This window comes from Rattus norvegicus, chromosome 15, assembly GCF_036323735.1.
Source record: "Rattus norvegicus strain BN/NHsdMcwi chromosome 15, GRCr8, whole genome shotgun sequence".
Lineage (NCBI taxonomy): Eukaryota > Metazoa > Chordata > Mammalia > Rodentia > Muridae > Rattus > Rattus norvegicus.
The window spans coordinates 46,799,523-46,815,288 of NC_086033.1; the positions used below are offsets into that span (position 1 = coordinate 46,799,523).

At 40.9% G+C, this 15,766-nt stretch overlaps 1 long non-coding RNA gene across 3 annotated transcripts in view; it reads right to left on the reverse strand.

The window, feature by feature from the left end:
• LOC120097024 (uncharacterized) overlaps positions 1-15,766 on the reverse strand; it is a 93,773-nt gene that overhangs the window by 12,948 nt on the left and 65,059 nt on the right. For 2 of the 3 annotated variants that reach the window (XR_010058192.1, XR_010058193.1), the window contains one exon: positions 4,829-4,884. This is a non-coding gene — a long non-coding RNA (uncharacterized LOC120097024). Of the gene's footprint in view, positions 1-2,599; positions 2,791-4,828; positions 4,885-15,766 lie in introns of those variants that run through there. The other variant, XR_010058194.1, reaches the window with a different exon arrangement.

The window sequence follows — 15,766 nt, forward strand, 5'->3', positions numbered from 1 at the left end:
TTCTAAGGAGACAAGAACAGATTATTTCCTTGGGACCTGTTATAAGTTTCTGATAGGGTTTTGGGGGGTAAAATCCAATGAAATTTTGAAGCTATCCCTTCCCCTGGAGTTTCTGACTCCCTTGCTAGCTCACAGTCAGCTTCTCGCAAGCTGTCCACATGACAGCTGGTGTTTCTCAGATGACAGCTCCAATAGCTTCCTCTTAGGCTCATATGGTCTCTGCTGCAGCTTCTTTATACATTTTTCTCTTCTGACTGACTTCAGAGTAGTAGTTTGTCTTTTATATCAAGACTTTCAGGAGTCTAATGACAGCTTGCTCAGGTTCTTGTAAGGACATGAATGCTGATGCCCAGGCCTTCTGCAGGAAATTTCCTGTGTTCTTTCTATATCTCTCCTAGTCCAAAATCTACAGAATGCTGTTATCATTACTTAAGAAAATATTTCCTTTTAAGTAAATGGACACAATCTATTTAAAACAAATTTTCAATCAAATTTTCAATTTTGAAACACAAAACGTTTTCAAAAATTGAAATTTCAATAAATTTTTAACTATAGAAATGCATTAATAAGAAGTCATTGACTCAAACTATGGGCTTTAAATTACTTAATTAAAAAACTTGAATTTCATTTTTATTTATGCATATGGGTGCTTTGCTGCACATGTGGGCATGCTTGTATGCCTGGTGCCCAGAAAAGCACATGATTGAGTCCCATAGGAATGGAGTAATGGACAGTTGTAAGCCATCATGTGGGTTCTGAGAATCAAAGCCTGGGTCTCTGGGAAGGCAGTATGTACTCTTCACCACTGAGCCCTTTCTAAAGCCCCACAAACAATGGGTTCTCAAAACAGAGTAATAACATACAGCTTGTGAAAATGTATGATGGGAAGATCAATTGTGTAGAAACTAATAAGTGAAAAACCAAGGTTTTGATCATATTTATGGGTATATATGAGCAAGTGAACATCTATGTGATTGTGACTGAGTAAACTTTGAAAATAATAAACAATAAATATTTGTGAGCAAAGACCTGGAGAATTAAGAATTCACAGGTGCGTGGAGACATATTGTTCATGCTATGTGCTTCCAGTTTAATTGATTTTAGCACGCAATATGGAATAATAAAGCTATTAACTACAAAACAAACCTTATGTACAATTATCCCCCAAATGATTTCAGACAGTGTGTTTATTTGGTTGTTGGAACTTGGCTCACTAGCCACGTCTGGTTTTCGACAAGCTACTAAAGCCTTTTTAGAAAAGACAGAGCATTAGAAAAACCATCAGAGAACACAAGTAGCATTTCCAAATAAAAGCACAGAAAAGGAACAGTGAGGCACCAGACACAGATATTGAAGATTTTACAGCTTTATGTTTCTCTGTAGTAGCTAAAAAGAAAAATGCTTGCCAGTGACAAAAAACAACAACAACAACAAAAGAAACAAAACAACAACAACAAAAAAAACCACTATTGATTCTAGCAGCTGCAGAGAAAAATCTATCTTGTAGAAATTGGTGTTAAACAGAAAAGATAATTAATTAGGAGAGTGTGTCTTCCTGTGGGATGTTTGATTCTTTTTTAGCCCGTGGCATGTTATGAGTTTATTCTCATTTCTTGGATTTAATTGAAATGTATGCCGTTCAGTTTCCAAAATGCTTCTGGAACTTTCTCTTTCACTGATTTATCTAATTGCTCTTACATTTGCTGTAAACAATATCAAAGACAAAGGACAAACATAATAAATACCCCAAACCATACATTTAGCGTCATAAAAACTGAAACATTTTCAGCCAGTGGAATACAAATATGTCCAAACACTGTCCCTTTCTCCAAAACAGAAAACTTGATGAAGAGTCAACAAGCCCACATATAAACTAGAACTTATTGCTACATTGATAGGATTTGGAGAAAAGTATAAATTCCAGAGACCTCAGAGATAAATAAACTCTATGTCCCCCACTCCTACCCCAAATCATGGCACCTTCAAACTTGTGATTAAAAGGAGAAAAGGAGACTTGTAGAGAGATTCTGTTAAGTGGAGTGGAACTGAGCTATAACAATAAAAACAACTTTGTTTTGATACAAAAACAGAAATGCTGACCAATGAAATCAAGTTGCAGACCCAGACATACATCCACACACCTATGAACACATGAATTTTTGATAAAGAATCGAGAAACACACACTGGAAAAAAAAGACAGCATCTTCAACAAATGGTGCTGGTCAAACTGGATGACTGCTTGTAAAAGAATCCAAAAGGATTCACACTTAGCATACTGCCCAAAACTCAACAAGAGAAGGATCAAAGACCTTAACAGAAATGAGAACCTGAACCTGGTAGAAGAGAAAGTGGGGAATAGTTGTAAGCTCACTGGCACAGGAAATGACTTTCTGAACAGAACATTGTTAGCACAGCCACGGAGATCAACAATTAATAAATGGGACCTCATGAAACTGAGAAGCTTCTGTACTGCAAAGGACACCATCAATCAGCACAGCAGCCTACAGGATGGGAAAAGTGATAGAGGGCTAATATTCAAACCATGTAAAGAACTCAAAAACTAGATATTAAGAAAACATATAAGCCAACTTACAAATGCAAGTTTATGACTATTATTTATTCAAATATGCTCATGTTGTTTCTTTTCAGTCTCGCTTTGCTTCTGACTCTCCTGTTAAGTGCAGGTCAAAGGCTTTATGGAGCTCCACGATATCTTCTTAATGCTTTCTTCATTATGTTTTCATTCCATTGATTGGGCAACTCTTCAACTGTACCTGTCTTTCTTCTTCCTGCCCAAGGATGAAGTTTCATCTAATTCATACCATTAAATCGCACACTTTCTTTATTTAATTTATATATCTTTATTGATATTTTTGATGTTATCACTATCCTTTCCTGAACTTTTTCATACATAGTTTTCCTTAGCTGTTTGAATACATTTAAAATAAATTATTTAGGGGTGTGTGTGTGTGTGTGAGTGTGTGTGTGTGTGTGTGTGTGCATGCATGTGCACATGTTAAACTCAATGTATAGTGTCTATGGAATATTCTATTCATGCTTATTTCTCTCTGTGTAAGTCAGTCTTTTGGTTTCTTTGAATTTCTTAATACAGCCATTCATATGAATGTATATTACATATAATACACACACACATACACACATGCACATGCACATGCGGGCACACACACACACGCACGCACGCACGCACGCACACACACACACACGTGCGCCCGCACTGGAATTGATAACCCTTGACATTGAGAAACATTTAAAGGATGAACACATGGAATTCGTTCTTGACTTAAGAACGATTGACTGGGGAGTGGTGGGTATGATTCAGGGAGAAGGCTGACACTTAGTTAAACCCTGCAACTTTAGCCTGGCTCAATCATAGCCAAGATCTTTGATCTCTATTAGGGCTTTAGACTGTTGTGGCCCAGTGCCCTTTGCTAGTACACAGGCGAGTGTTTGCAACTTAGAGTTTTATTAGAAATCTAACTCAGCAGAATGACACTCAAGAAAAAAATAACTCTTATCCTCCATTTACTCAAGATGGCTTCTGTCAGATTGTTGGAAGGCTATATTTTGGACAATTTATTAAATTGCCTTAATGTAATTGTGTTTAGTATCTCATCTTCAGAATTTAAAATATTAAATATGGGCTCAAGTCCCAGCTCTATCCTTTTTGGGAGAGCTTCTTAGCCACATTTAACCTCCATTGTTTTCAAATTGAAAACATGGGACAATAGCTCCTTTATGGAGTTTCATAGAGCTCTCACGATCCAGTCCATGGAGAGAAAACAGAAATCTACAGTTCCTAAAAATATCCCGTAGCTTAAAATTTGTAGGTTATAAACAAAGCACCACATAAAATTCATTTTGGTGTATTTGTAGTAAAAATCTGTCCTGAGTTCTGTGTCAAGGTGACTGACAATTTTCAAGGTCTCTTATAAAATATTCCATCTCTGTTTTACAACCAGGTTCAAAAGGGCTCTGCTTCTCCTAGAATGTGTTTTTGCTGCCTTTTCCCCTCTCGTTACTCTCCAGTAATGAGAGTGTACTAATTTTTCGCAGTTCTCCTTCTGCCCGAGCTGCAGAGAAAAAACAGGGAATATTTGTCCTTTATAACAAGTCTACCAGCTGGTCTAACTTGTTTATCTATTTCCTCCCATTTCTTATGCTTATGATTCTTAAGCATTTATCTGACAACTGTAGTATAAATGTCTGCTTTTAAGTCACATTAAACTCTTTTGGGACAGCTGAGCTATTTAAAGTTGAGTCAGAATGTCTCGGAGACTCTCAAGGTCCTCCTTTCCTCAGCTGAAGGTTGAAGGTCATACAAAGGCGCTGAAAGTCACGTGGTAAACCAAGCACAGTACAAGGGTAAGCTCAGGGTGTGGGGACCTGGTGCAAACTAGAAAGTAGCGAATCCTGGAAAACACCTCAGGCTTAGATGTTTGGGATGAAAAGACGGGGGTGGGGGTGGGGGTGGAGGGGTGGGGGTTGTCCCTATTTTAAAAAGAGAGTGGTGTAGCTGTCTCTGGTCACCACTTTTAAGTAAGAATGAAATGTTGCTGCTTTTGAAACTTAAGGGAAGAAGCTCAGGATAAAAGGAGTTGTTTTACTACACATGGTGTTTACTCTGCTAAAAGGATTATAGATAATAAATACAGAGAGGAAGCCTCTGTCATAGAGTAAATACTGTGCCAGAGAAAGTCCTAGAGGAAATTGCTTGTTGAGAGTGGCCCTGGGAAGTTTGCCCTCTTCCCAGAAATCTGGTTTTCCCAGCTTTCGTGTATTGCCAGTGGTGATCAGAACATTACTCACAGACATCATTCTGAAGCAGCTCTGTGGCAAAGGGCGTTGTCCGCTACAGCCTGCTTCTGCAAATAAACAGAGGAAACCATTCAGAACAGCAGTCCACACAACCAAAAAGCACCTTTGCCAGGAGGGTGGTGGCACCACAGTGGAGTTCCCTGGCAGGGTTGCATCCCCTTAAGAGCTGACAGAAAACTCATCTTGTGTTCATGAGAGAAGCAGGGACCGAGCAAATGTACTCATTAAGGTACCTCCGAGGTGTAGGACCAGCTGGTTGAGGATGGGGTGTGTGGTATGATCACAGAGACTGCTCCTCCAAATACAGATGGGGAAACTTTCTGAAGCAGATTAGTCCTTTCAAAGCCACTTTTTATTTATTCGCTGCTCATCCACTTACTCATTCTTACCGGGGCTTGGTGATTGTCAGCTCCCAACTGATTCTAGTGCAAAGTGAAAGGATGCTCTACCATTTAGGAGTTCAGTTAGTGACATGACTGTGACTATCTATAACCACAATAAAAGGAAATGGATTGAGACGCAGGACACAGAGTGTCTGACTATTGGGCTGGGGGGGCAGGTCAGGAGTAGGTGTGGGGGTGGGAGTGTGGATAGTTGCCTGCTATCCCCATCTCAGTGCCGAAGATGATTCCAGGTCTTTTGGTTTCTTAACCAGTGACAGGGTTCTTCAGTTTGCCACAGTCCTAAACCATACTGGGGCATCAGCTCTTTCCATACCTGCCTATCTGTATGGAACTTTAAGTTCAGAAGTGGTACCAGGCTCTGGAACTGGGCTGCCTGTCCTTATTTATTTTTCTAATCCCATGAGTCCGTGATGATCCTGGAATGCTTTCCTGAGGCAGTACACGTAATTGCAGATAAGACACTAGGACACTGGGATAGAAAGAACACCTCACCCCCATCCCTAGCACTTTGCTGCCTGGCCTCTAAATGACCTGCAGGTGGTAAGCAGATGAGATCCACACATCCCAGAGGACCCAGGTAAGAGCCACCTCAGCAGTTCATCAATGGAACAAGCTGAGCAGGAGGCATCTGGGGCTGGGAGGGCAAGCAGTAACCTCAGCCTAGAGGATAATGATTCAGAGAAGAAAGTTGTCACCTGATTCCAAAGCTAAGGTCACAAAGCAGGTGGGAGTACAGGACTGGAATTTACTGTACTACAAGAGGTCAGAGCTGAGGCTCTTGGAACAATATGGTAGGGAAACAGCTTAGAGAACACCATAGTCCGTGGATCTGGATTTGGAGGTCCTGGATTTGGAGGTCCTGTAGCTGCACGAGAGACACACAGAAGAGCTTTAGAAAGAACTGGTAGCCACAGTGGTAAGCACTGTGGACAACTTAAATTTGCAAGTGAATGAAAAGTCCCGGTATTGATGACTCCTACATGCTCCCTCAACTCCCCAGACCACCCCAAAAACCCCAAAATCAAAAACATCCTAATGTGTAGCAAAGACCAAAGCCTGAATGATCGCAGTGCTTCAAGCACAGAATAACAGAATAACTAGGTAGAGCAGCTAGGCAGGGAATGATGCTTTGCTTTTTGTCAAACATCTCACACAAATCATTTAGTTTATGTGGGAGCCGTATTGGATTTGGGCCTGGTTGCTTTGTCACTGTGTGGCCTTAGTCTTAGATTGTAGGATCAAAAGCCCCTCCCTGTAATTTATGGCACAAGAAGTTTACATTCACAGAATGTTGTCAACCTGAACAAGACCCTTCTGGGTCTCCAACAAGGTTTGACCCCTGCTGAGCCCTGCCCTTGCATGTGGAAGCCTTTTGTCCCCAACTGGGAACAGTCTGGCCAGGTACTTCTCACCTGAGTCAGAATTAGGCTGGCCTTCCTGGTTATTTCCCTAATTTATTCAGGCCACATAGTCGGTCCTCTGTTATCTAAGTCTCAGCCAGGGTTCCCCACTGTGCTTGACAGATACCTGCTAAGTGGTGTTCTTTGGATATATAGTTTGGTCAATAAAGAAACCAGAGGCTCTCTTCCTCTTCTGGCTTGACACGAATAACCTGTGTGTGTGTGCTTCTTTCATCCCGCAGGCTTTCGCCCGATTCTCGGTACCTTGTCGGTGCTGGCACCGACAAGTTTATCCTTATAGTGTCCAAGAGGAAGATAAAGGGAGGGTTGTCCCTGTTTTATGTACAAGGAGTGACTAGACTGCCCAGAGTCAGTACAAGATTTCCCACATCCCAAGTAACTAAGAGACCAGATAAAAATTCTGGCTCCTTCTCTTTTGTTACCAAACAGCTCAGAACTCGGAGTTGCCTGAGGTCTGGTCACTGTGACTTCTGTTGCTACTATTTCTTTCTTTCTTTCTTTCTTTCTTTCTTTCTTTCTTTCTTTCTTTCTTTCTTTCTTTCTTTCTTTCTTTTTTTTATTAACTTGAGTATTTCTTATTTACATTTCGAGTGTTATTTCCTTTCCCGGTTTCCAGGCAAACATCCCCCTAATCCCTCCCCCTCCTCTTTTTTATTGGTGTTCCCCTCCCCACCCTCCCCCCATTGCCGTCCTCCCTGCAACAATCTAGTTCACTGGAGGTTCAGTCTTAGCAGGACCAAGGGCTTCCCCTTCCACTGGTGATCTTACTAGAATATTCATTGCTATCTATGAGGTCAGAGTCCAGGGTCAGTCCATGTATAGTCTTTAGGTAGTGGCTTAGTCCCTGGAAGCTCTAGTTGCTTGGCATTGTTGTTCATAAGGGGTCTCGAGCTCCTTCGAGCTCTTCCAGTTCTTTCTCTGATTCCTTCAACAGGGGTCCTGTTCTCAGTTCAGTGGTTTGCTGCTGGCATTCGCCTCTGTATTTGCTGTATTCTGGCTGTGTCTCTCAGGAGCGATCTACATCCGGCTCCTGTCCGCCTGCACTTCTTTGCTTCATCCATCTTGTCTAATTGGATGGCTGTATATGTATGGGCCACATGTGGGGCAGGCTCTGAATGGGTGTTCCTTCTGTGTCTGTTTTAATCTTTGCCTCTCTATTCCCTGTCAAGGGTATTCTTGTTCCCCTTTTAAAGAAGGAGTGAAACATTCACATTTTGATCATCCGTCTTGAGTTTCATTTGTTCTAGGCATCTAGGGTTGCTACTATTTCTTGTCCTACTCTTTAAAACAATAGAATCTTCTTGGGGACAGGGAACTTCCTGTATCCATTGTGACATGGTGAGTGATGGGTTATATCTTGAGGTAATAGGACATCTGAAAGGATTTGTTTTACTTGTTTTTGACTGAAAGGTATTAGCTAGCCAGCCACCTGACCTTGCCTATCAAGTTGAACTCCCACCATGAATCTGCATGTAATTTGCAGTTAGTATATAACCCAGTTCACATGTGCACTGGGTATTTGTAGTACTACATCATAAGAGTCTTGAGTAGAATGGCCTCTTGGGTCTCATTTCAGCAGCTCAATGACATCATCAAGCACCCAGATATTTCTCACCTCTCCACTTTGTGATCTTTCATGTGTCTCGGCTGGCTTGACTTCTTTTAATGAGGCATTATGGAAACATATTAAATAACAATATTTATTGTCATTCAAATACTCCTTCGGTCAGACTTGGATCACAGTCACACCTCAGAAGTTCAACACACTGTGGTTTGCCTCCTTGGTGTAGATAGCTCCAAATTAAGGCAGGAACTGGGGTGCAATCATTTTCCTGAGGAGTCTCTCTTTCAACAAACATAGGATTCTATGATGGTATGCAAGCCGAAATGAGAAGCTCTTGGTTAGAAGCCGGCTATATTTGATAAGATAGGCACTTGGGTTGGATTTAGAAGTGAAATTACTGTACTTTTCTTCACTAGTTTTGGTTTTGGTGCTCTCCAGGGTGAGATAGTGACCAGTGTATCTCCATGATGGGACAGCTGGTATTACTATGAGGTATATGAGCAGCCCTGGAAACCTCTGGTTCAGTACAATGATCTGCTGACCAGGCCGTGCATGTCAACCCTTCACTCTCCTTGAATCTTCTCTACCTTGCCTGGTGTGTGAGGAATGACATGAATCAGAGCTGCCTATGCAACTCAGTCTCTACAATAGTTTTGTGACCTACTGGGACATAACTATAGTGAAGTGATGATTTACTTCACCCTCCATTACATATGGCTAGTACCAAGACTAGCCAAAGAAGGAGCATTCCTAGAACTCCATGTAACTTTATAGTCCTCACTGTAGTATCACTATGCCTATGAGCATCCTCCAGGCTCTTCCCAAGAAAGTGGGACTTAGTGGACTACTCTCACTATGACACATTCTACAGATCTTATTCAACTGTTACACTCATTTATTTGCTAAAACTGAGCCTCTCAGTTCTAAGAGACCTAGGGTAGGTTTGTAAGGTAGATTGAGAGGCAGAAATCACAGACATTTTCTTTATTCCTATTAGATTCCTTAGCCTTTCCTTTCATTTGTTTTTCCTTATTCCCCCCAGTTTCTTCCTCTAGCTCACTTCTTCAGAGCCTGACCAGGTTAAAGATCTTACATTCACACCCAAGCAGAAATGCAAGCAAGTTCATGCTTTGTTGGTGCTCACAGAGATTAGAAACCCTCATTCAGTGTTTGGAAGATTGCCATGTAACTTCCTTTGAGATGAGATTGGAAGCTACAATGTACAAAGGCACCATTTCAAACCCAGTTCTACCCTTAGTACCAGGTCAGAGTCTTCCCTCAGGAGAAGGGTCTGATGTGGAGATATGGATGGTGGTAGAAAGTTTGCATGCTGAAGGGAACCTACGATTCAGGAAGAGGAGAAATGGAATAAGATATTTACTTTCTAAAGGCAAACCAAACCCAGATAAATATAAATTCTAGGTGGTGGGCACAATAGAGTTAGAACATAGTCAGGGGACAAATGAGGCAGAAATAAGTACCTCCACACACAGATTACAGTCTAGGAGCAGAGGAAATAAAGGAAATAACTGTATTTCAGGTTCTATTTTCCTCTTTTGGGTTTGTATGGTAGTAGTTGTGCTTAGCAAACAAGAATTGGACATAGGGACTCTGCTTAGTTATTCCTACTTGTTATTTGTTTGAAAACTTCTGGATTGTTCTTTTTAAAGCAAGCAATAATCTTCTGTCTAAATAATGGACATATGCCAAGTCTTAAGACCTAGAAAACAGTGAAGAAAACTACAGATGGTGGTAGTCACTGAGTTTGGGTCACTTTCTGTTCATGGCAGGAGAGGTTGATTTGAGAAGGTAATTAAAACTCTTTTAGATTTATATGTTTTATATTATGCATGTGAGTGTTTTGCCTACATGTATCTATGTGCACCATGTGCATGCCTGGCACCTACAGAGTTCAGGAGAGTGTATCAGATGGTCTGGAACTGGAGTTGTGGCTGGTTGTAAGCCATTATGTGGGTGTTGGGAACCAAAGCCAGGTCCCCTGAAAGAGCAGCAAATACTCTAAACCACTGAACCACTCCCCAGGCCCTAGGAGGCAATTTAATATTCATGCTTTATACATGAGTCAGATAAGCATTGGAAGTAAAACCTTTGCCTGAGGTGCATAACAAGTAGACTGGCACCACAGAAAAGTTCATAATTTGGAGTTATCCCCTCTCCTCAACCTATCATACTTTTAGAATCACTTTGAGGATGGAAACCAGAAAATCCTCGAGCCCTTTCAGTCTACCAAATCAATATCTCCAAGAGATAACCCTAGGAATGCATGCTTTAAGAATAGATCTTTGGTATTTCCTAGGGACTAGTCATGTATGAAATGCTGAGTTGTGAATTGCATTTCAGCTAAGGTCTATCTTGCAGCCCTGGCCAATATGGTAGCTTTATATTTTGCTCTGGCTAGGACTTTCTGGACAGAATCTTCAAGCCTGGAACAATGGCAGCAGACACAGGCAGGGGCCCCTTTGTTCCTGTATCCAGCCTGCCCTACATTCTCCCCAAGGCCTGCAGCACTCTGCAGGACTCTGATGTCCTGGAATGTTAGTTCTTGACTTTGGCATACTCTGCCTTGGCCTGGCTCACTGCTGACGACCTGTCTGGATCTGGTTCCTGTCTGGATTATGTTTCTGCATTGCTAAGAGGTGTTGAAGCTAGCCATTCCCTGCTCATTTCATATTTTCTCTCCTTTCTTGATGGTAGGTAAGAATTGTTAGGGTTCTTGACTCCCTTTGACTTTTGCATGTACTTTCCTTTTCAGAAAAATAAATGTGGACATTCCTAAAGAATGAGGGAAAATTTAGTATGATGCTTTTTATTTTCTACTTTTACTATGTATATGGTGTAGGGATTGAAGGGGTTACGTGGGCATGTGTAGTACCCTTTGAATCAAGAAGAGGATGAAGTGTCACTTAGATGGCCTTCACTTGCCCACTGTAGCTGTTTGTATTTTTGAACTATGAATCAGAACAAACTGTTCTCCATTGAGTTCTTTTTGTCATGGTATTTTAAGACAGCAACAGGAAAATAAATTAAGACATCTAGTCAACCAACAGTGCCTTCTCAAGGCACTATTCTGCAGATCTACGAAAGCTATTAATGTTATTGTTTCTCACAAGCATGTCTATCCTGAACCTTAAAGAAATGTGAACTTGCTTAAAACACTTTGGTGTTAATGAGTCAAAGTACCTTCTCAACAAAAATTCCATTGGCATTGTTTGCATGTTATGTTTTAGGTCCCCTGAGTCGATGATATCCCACACTGTAGCATTGGGGTAAGAGATGACAGTGTAATGTTGACATCAATGAAAGGACCCCATAGCCTTTCCCCATCACCCCTCTCCCAATCTTCTTTTAAAAGGTCTTAATATTTGAAATGTCACTATTCAAAATTGATGGCCCTGTGGAATTCAGAGTGCTGTGCTACCTTCAACAGATAGCTGCAAATATTCTCCTAAGCTGTTCAGTCACTGACAGGACTTTATTAAATCATAGTGCATTACTAGCTAAATACTAGGGCCAGGGAATAGATGTTTCTAGAATTGGAGAATATTATCTTAATATATCAGGACTGAAGACAAGGGGTGGCCCATGAGACCCAGACCCTAATTCTGAACAAAATTTTCCAGATACCTTAGTTTCTCTCTGAGGAAAATTGCCTTGGAACTAGAGCAATTATATCTAATACCTGAACACTTAGCAAAGGTCATATGAGCAATTTCATCTCTCATGCATTTGCTCCATAGAACATTCTTTGTATGTAGCTGACATTGCTTGGTTTAATAACACTCTGTTCACCTCGCCTTCCATTAGCAGATTAATATGAAAGCAATCTTTAAAGGATACTGCAGATCTTTAATTACTACATCAATGTTAAAATTTATATTGATGCAGCTAGAATATATTAAATGTTAATGGAGATCCCTAGGAACATTTGGCAGAGCTTTGAGATATTAGCATAAATTAATCTCTCCTTAACAAATGGCTTACTTTTGGAGCTGAGGAAATGGGTAAGCGACTCCCTCTAGAGTGGCTTTGCTGCTCTTGTGCAGCATCTGCTAGGGATAGGCTTTGGGATGGGAAAAGAAAAGAAAAGAGAAGAGAAAAAGTGAAGGAAAAAGGTGCCCAAGATTTAATCCACAGCCTCCTTGCACTTACTAATTATCAACAGAGGCGTTTAATTACAAAGAAGAACATGATGTCCTCACCTTCCTTCTCTGAATGGGGCTGTCTGGTTAGCCTGCACTGCAGACTCTAAGGGAAAAGAAGACAGGGTGGATGCATGGCTATCCCCTTCTACAGCTCGTTTGCAGAGTAGAGCAACATGAGCTACTTCTGAAGGTACTAACTTAGGTTTTGCTCCATCTTTGTTACTGGGTTGCATTAAGGCAACCTGTCATTTTGTTATCTTAAAACATGGACAGATCTTTCTAGAGAGACTGTGAATAGGCACGCAGAGGCCTGGATCCAGACTTCCTGGTTCACATGTGAGACATATATCCCGCCTCAGATTTGTGATGCTGAGCACAACATTTGACCCCTGTCATGGCTGACTTTCCTCATCTGTACAGTCAGAGGGATAATCATGGTATTTCAGCTGTAATTACTGCCTGCAGGCCCCAGCAGAAAGTAACCCTGGACTGCTTTCTGTGCTCTGGGCACTCCTATATCCTTAACCCTACAGATCCATAAATGGTCCTGTATTTCTCTGAAACTTGGAACCTAGAGTCAGCGTTGGCAAGGTGCATGCAGACTACATCTTTCTAGCCATTCTCTTGGCGAGTACTGCTCAGTTCTAGAACACTGCTTCTGCTTCTCAGTTGTGTTCTTACAACCCAGAGTCACCATTAAGTTTGACGGATCATATTGCCACTGACTTCGGTGCTGACACTGTTTCAGAGTCCAGGGAGGAGCTAGGAAGCAGAATGGGTTAGGTAGCAGAGGACGGCAGCCAGTCAACTTATTGAAGTACATATGGGGCATAATGATGAATAAGAAAATCTCATCCCTCAGAAGTACTGATCATCTGTTTCCTTACTCTACCTTGGGTCAGGTCCACTACGGTAGAGGCATAAGTTAGTGTAATATATATGTAAGAGTTACACAAAAAAATCTTTGCACAATAATTCACAGTACTAAGTAATTCATATTTATTTAAAATTTGCACACATGTCGGAGAAGATATATATATATATTTGAAACATGATTCTGATTCTTTAAAGTGATAACTACATGAAACATTAGCCCTTTTTCTTAAAATGACACTAGATGAAGCATGATTCTGATTTAACTTTTATGATTTTGTAAGACTCAAGTAAATCTTTAAGTGAAATTATAAGACTATTTTATTTAAATAACATTTATTTCTAATGTATATATTAATTACTATATGCATCTTATGACTTAAATTCTGAATCATTTTCAAAGCCAAATTCAGAAAATTGGAAATAACTTAAAATTCTTATTTCCATATGTATTCTATTTTCCTCTCTTTGGTCAAAATACTCATATTTTATATAATTTGAATAAAAGACTTTATGACAGAATCATTAGGTTGTTTTTAATGAGTGCATAAGGGATTGCTGGGTTGCTTGACAATTTATTATCTTGATGCTCAGACAGATCAAAGTGAAAGTGGACTTTAGAAAACCAAAGTATAATAAAAATCAGTAACTATAAATAGATTTCTGATGTGTAAATCACTTACACTGATAATCATAATTAATATACCATTAAAAACCCACCATTCCTGAGATTATTCAACATATACAGCTATAACAATATTAAAATGTCCATGTTTTCTTATCTGAATTATATTTATGTACTAATATTTATTTGTGCAGTTTTCCAAAGCACAAGATACAAAAGATAATTGCTGGGTTTTAAGAGATCACATTTTATTTATTTTATGTTTAAAATTTTATTCAATATTTTTACACTCCAGATTTTATCCCCTTCCCAGTCTACCCTTTGAGAGTTCCACATCCCATACCTCCTCCAGACCCCTCCTACCCCTGTCTCCACCAGGATGTCCAAACCCCCACATCTCACCCCACCAGACCTCCCCACTCCCTGGGTCTTCCAGTCTTTTGAGGGTTAGGTGCATCTTCTCTGACTGAACCCAGTCCAGGCAGTCCTCTGCTGTTGGGGACCTCAAATCAGCTGGTGTATGCTGCTTGGTTGGTAGTCCAGTGTCTGAGAGAATCCTGTGGTTCAGATGAATTGAGACTGCTGGTCCTCCTACAGGGTTGCCTTCCTCCTCAGCTTCCTCCAGCCTTTCTCTATTTCAACCACAGGGTTCAGCAGCTTCTGTCCATTGGTTGGGTGTAAAGATTTGCATTGAACTCTTTCAGTTGCTTGTTGGGTCTTTCAAAGGGCAGTCATGGTACGTCTCCTTGTGTGTGCACTCCATAGCCTCAGTAATAATGTCAGGCCTTGGGGCCTCCCCTTGAGCTGGATCCCACTTTGGGCCTGTTGCTGGACCTCCTTTTCCTCAGGCTTTTCTCCATTTTTGTCCCTGCAGTTCTTTCAGACAGGAAGAATTATGGATCAGAGTTTTTGATTGTGGGATGGCAATGATGCCCTGTCTTTCTGCTGGAGGTGGGCTCTACAAGTTCCCTCTCTCCACAGTAGGGCATTTTATCTAAAGCCATTCCCTTTGAGTCCTGAAAGTCTCTCACCTCCCAGGTCTCTGGTACATTTTGGAGGGTCCCCCCACCTCCTGCCTCCTGAGGTTGCCTGTTTCCATTCTTTTTGTTGGCCCTCAGGCTTCAGTCCTTTAACCCCCCACCTAATACCTGATAATGTTCCCCTCTTCCCTTCCCTGTCCTCTTTCCCACCTAGGTTCCTCCCTCCCTCTTCCTCCTGTGATTGCTTTCTTTTCCCTACCAAGTGGCATCCTCACTTGGGCCCTTTGGCTTGTTAACCTTTTTGAGTTCTGTGGACTGTATCCTGGGTCTTCTGTACTTTTTTTTTTGGCTAATATCTACTTATTAGTGAGAACATACCATGCATGTCCTTTTGAGTCCAGTTACCTCACTCAGGATGATATTTTCTAGTTCCATCCATTTGCATGCAAAACCTAGGATGTCACAACACATATTTTAAAAGGTAACAATAGGCTCAAAGACTTAAAAACTTGTGATGAGCTAATTGTGAGATGCATAATAGTATGCTCGGTTTGTTGATGCCTAGTGTCCAGAATTGTGATGGAAGAGTCCAGTTAACCCTGGAAGGAGGAGCAAGTGACCAAGGAGAAGTGTAACTAGATCAATGAAATAAAGTCAGAAAACAGAGAATGGGGATAAATAAACACATTGACAGCAACAGGCACAAGAGGAGAAAAGTTTGAAGACTGGGGTGGGGACCAAAAGGGAGCAAAGGGGAAAGAGAAAAAAGGACAGAGCAAAGAGATGGGGCATTCAGAGAAGAAACTGGAAAAACAACTATGAGAGGATGAACAGAAAGTCACTGCTATTTATTTATTTATTTACTTATTTATTTATTTAATGAACACAGACATGTCCAT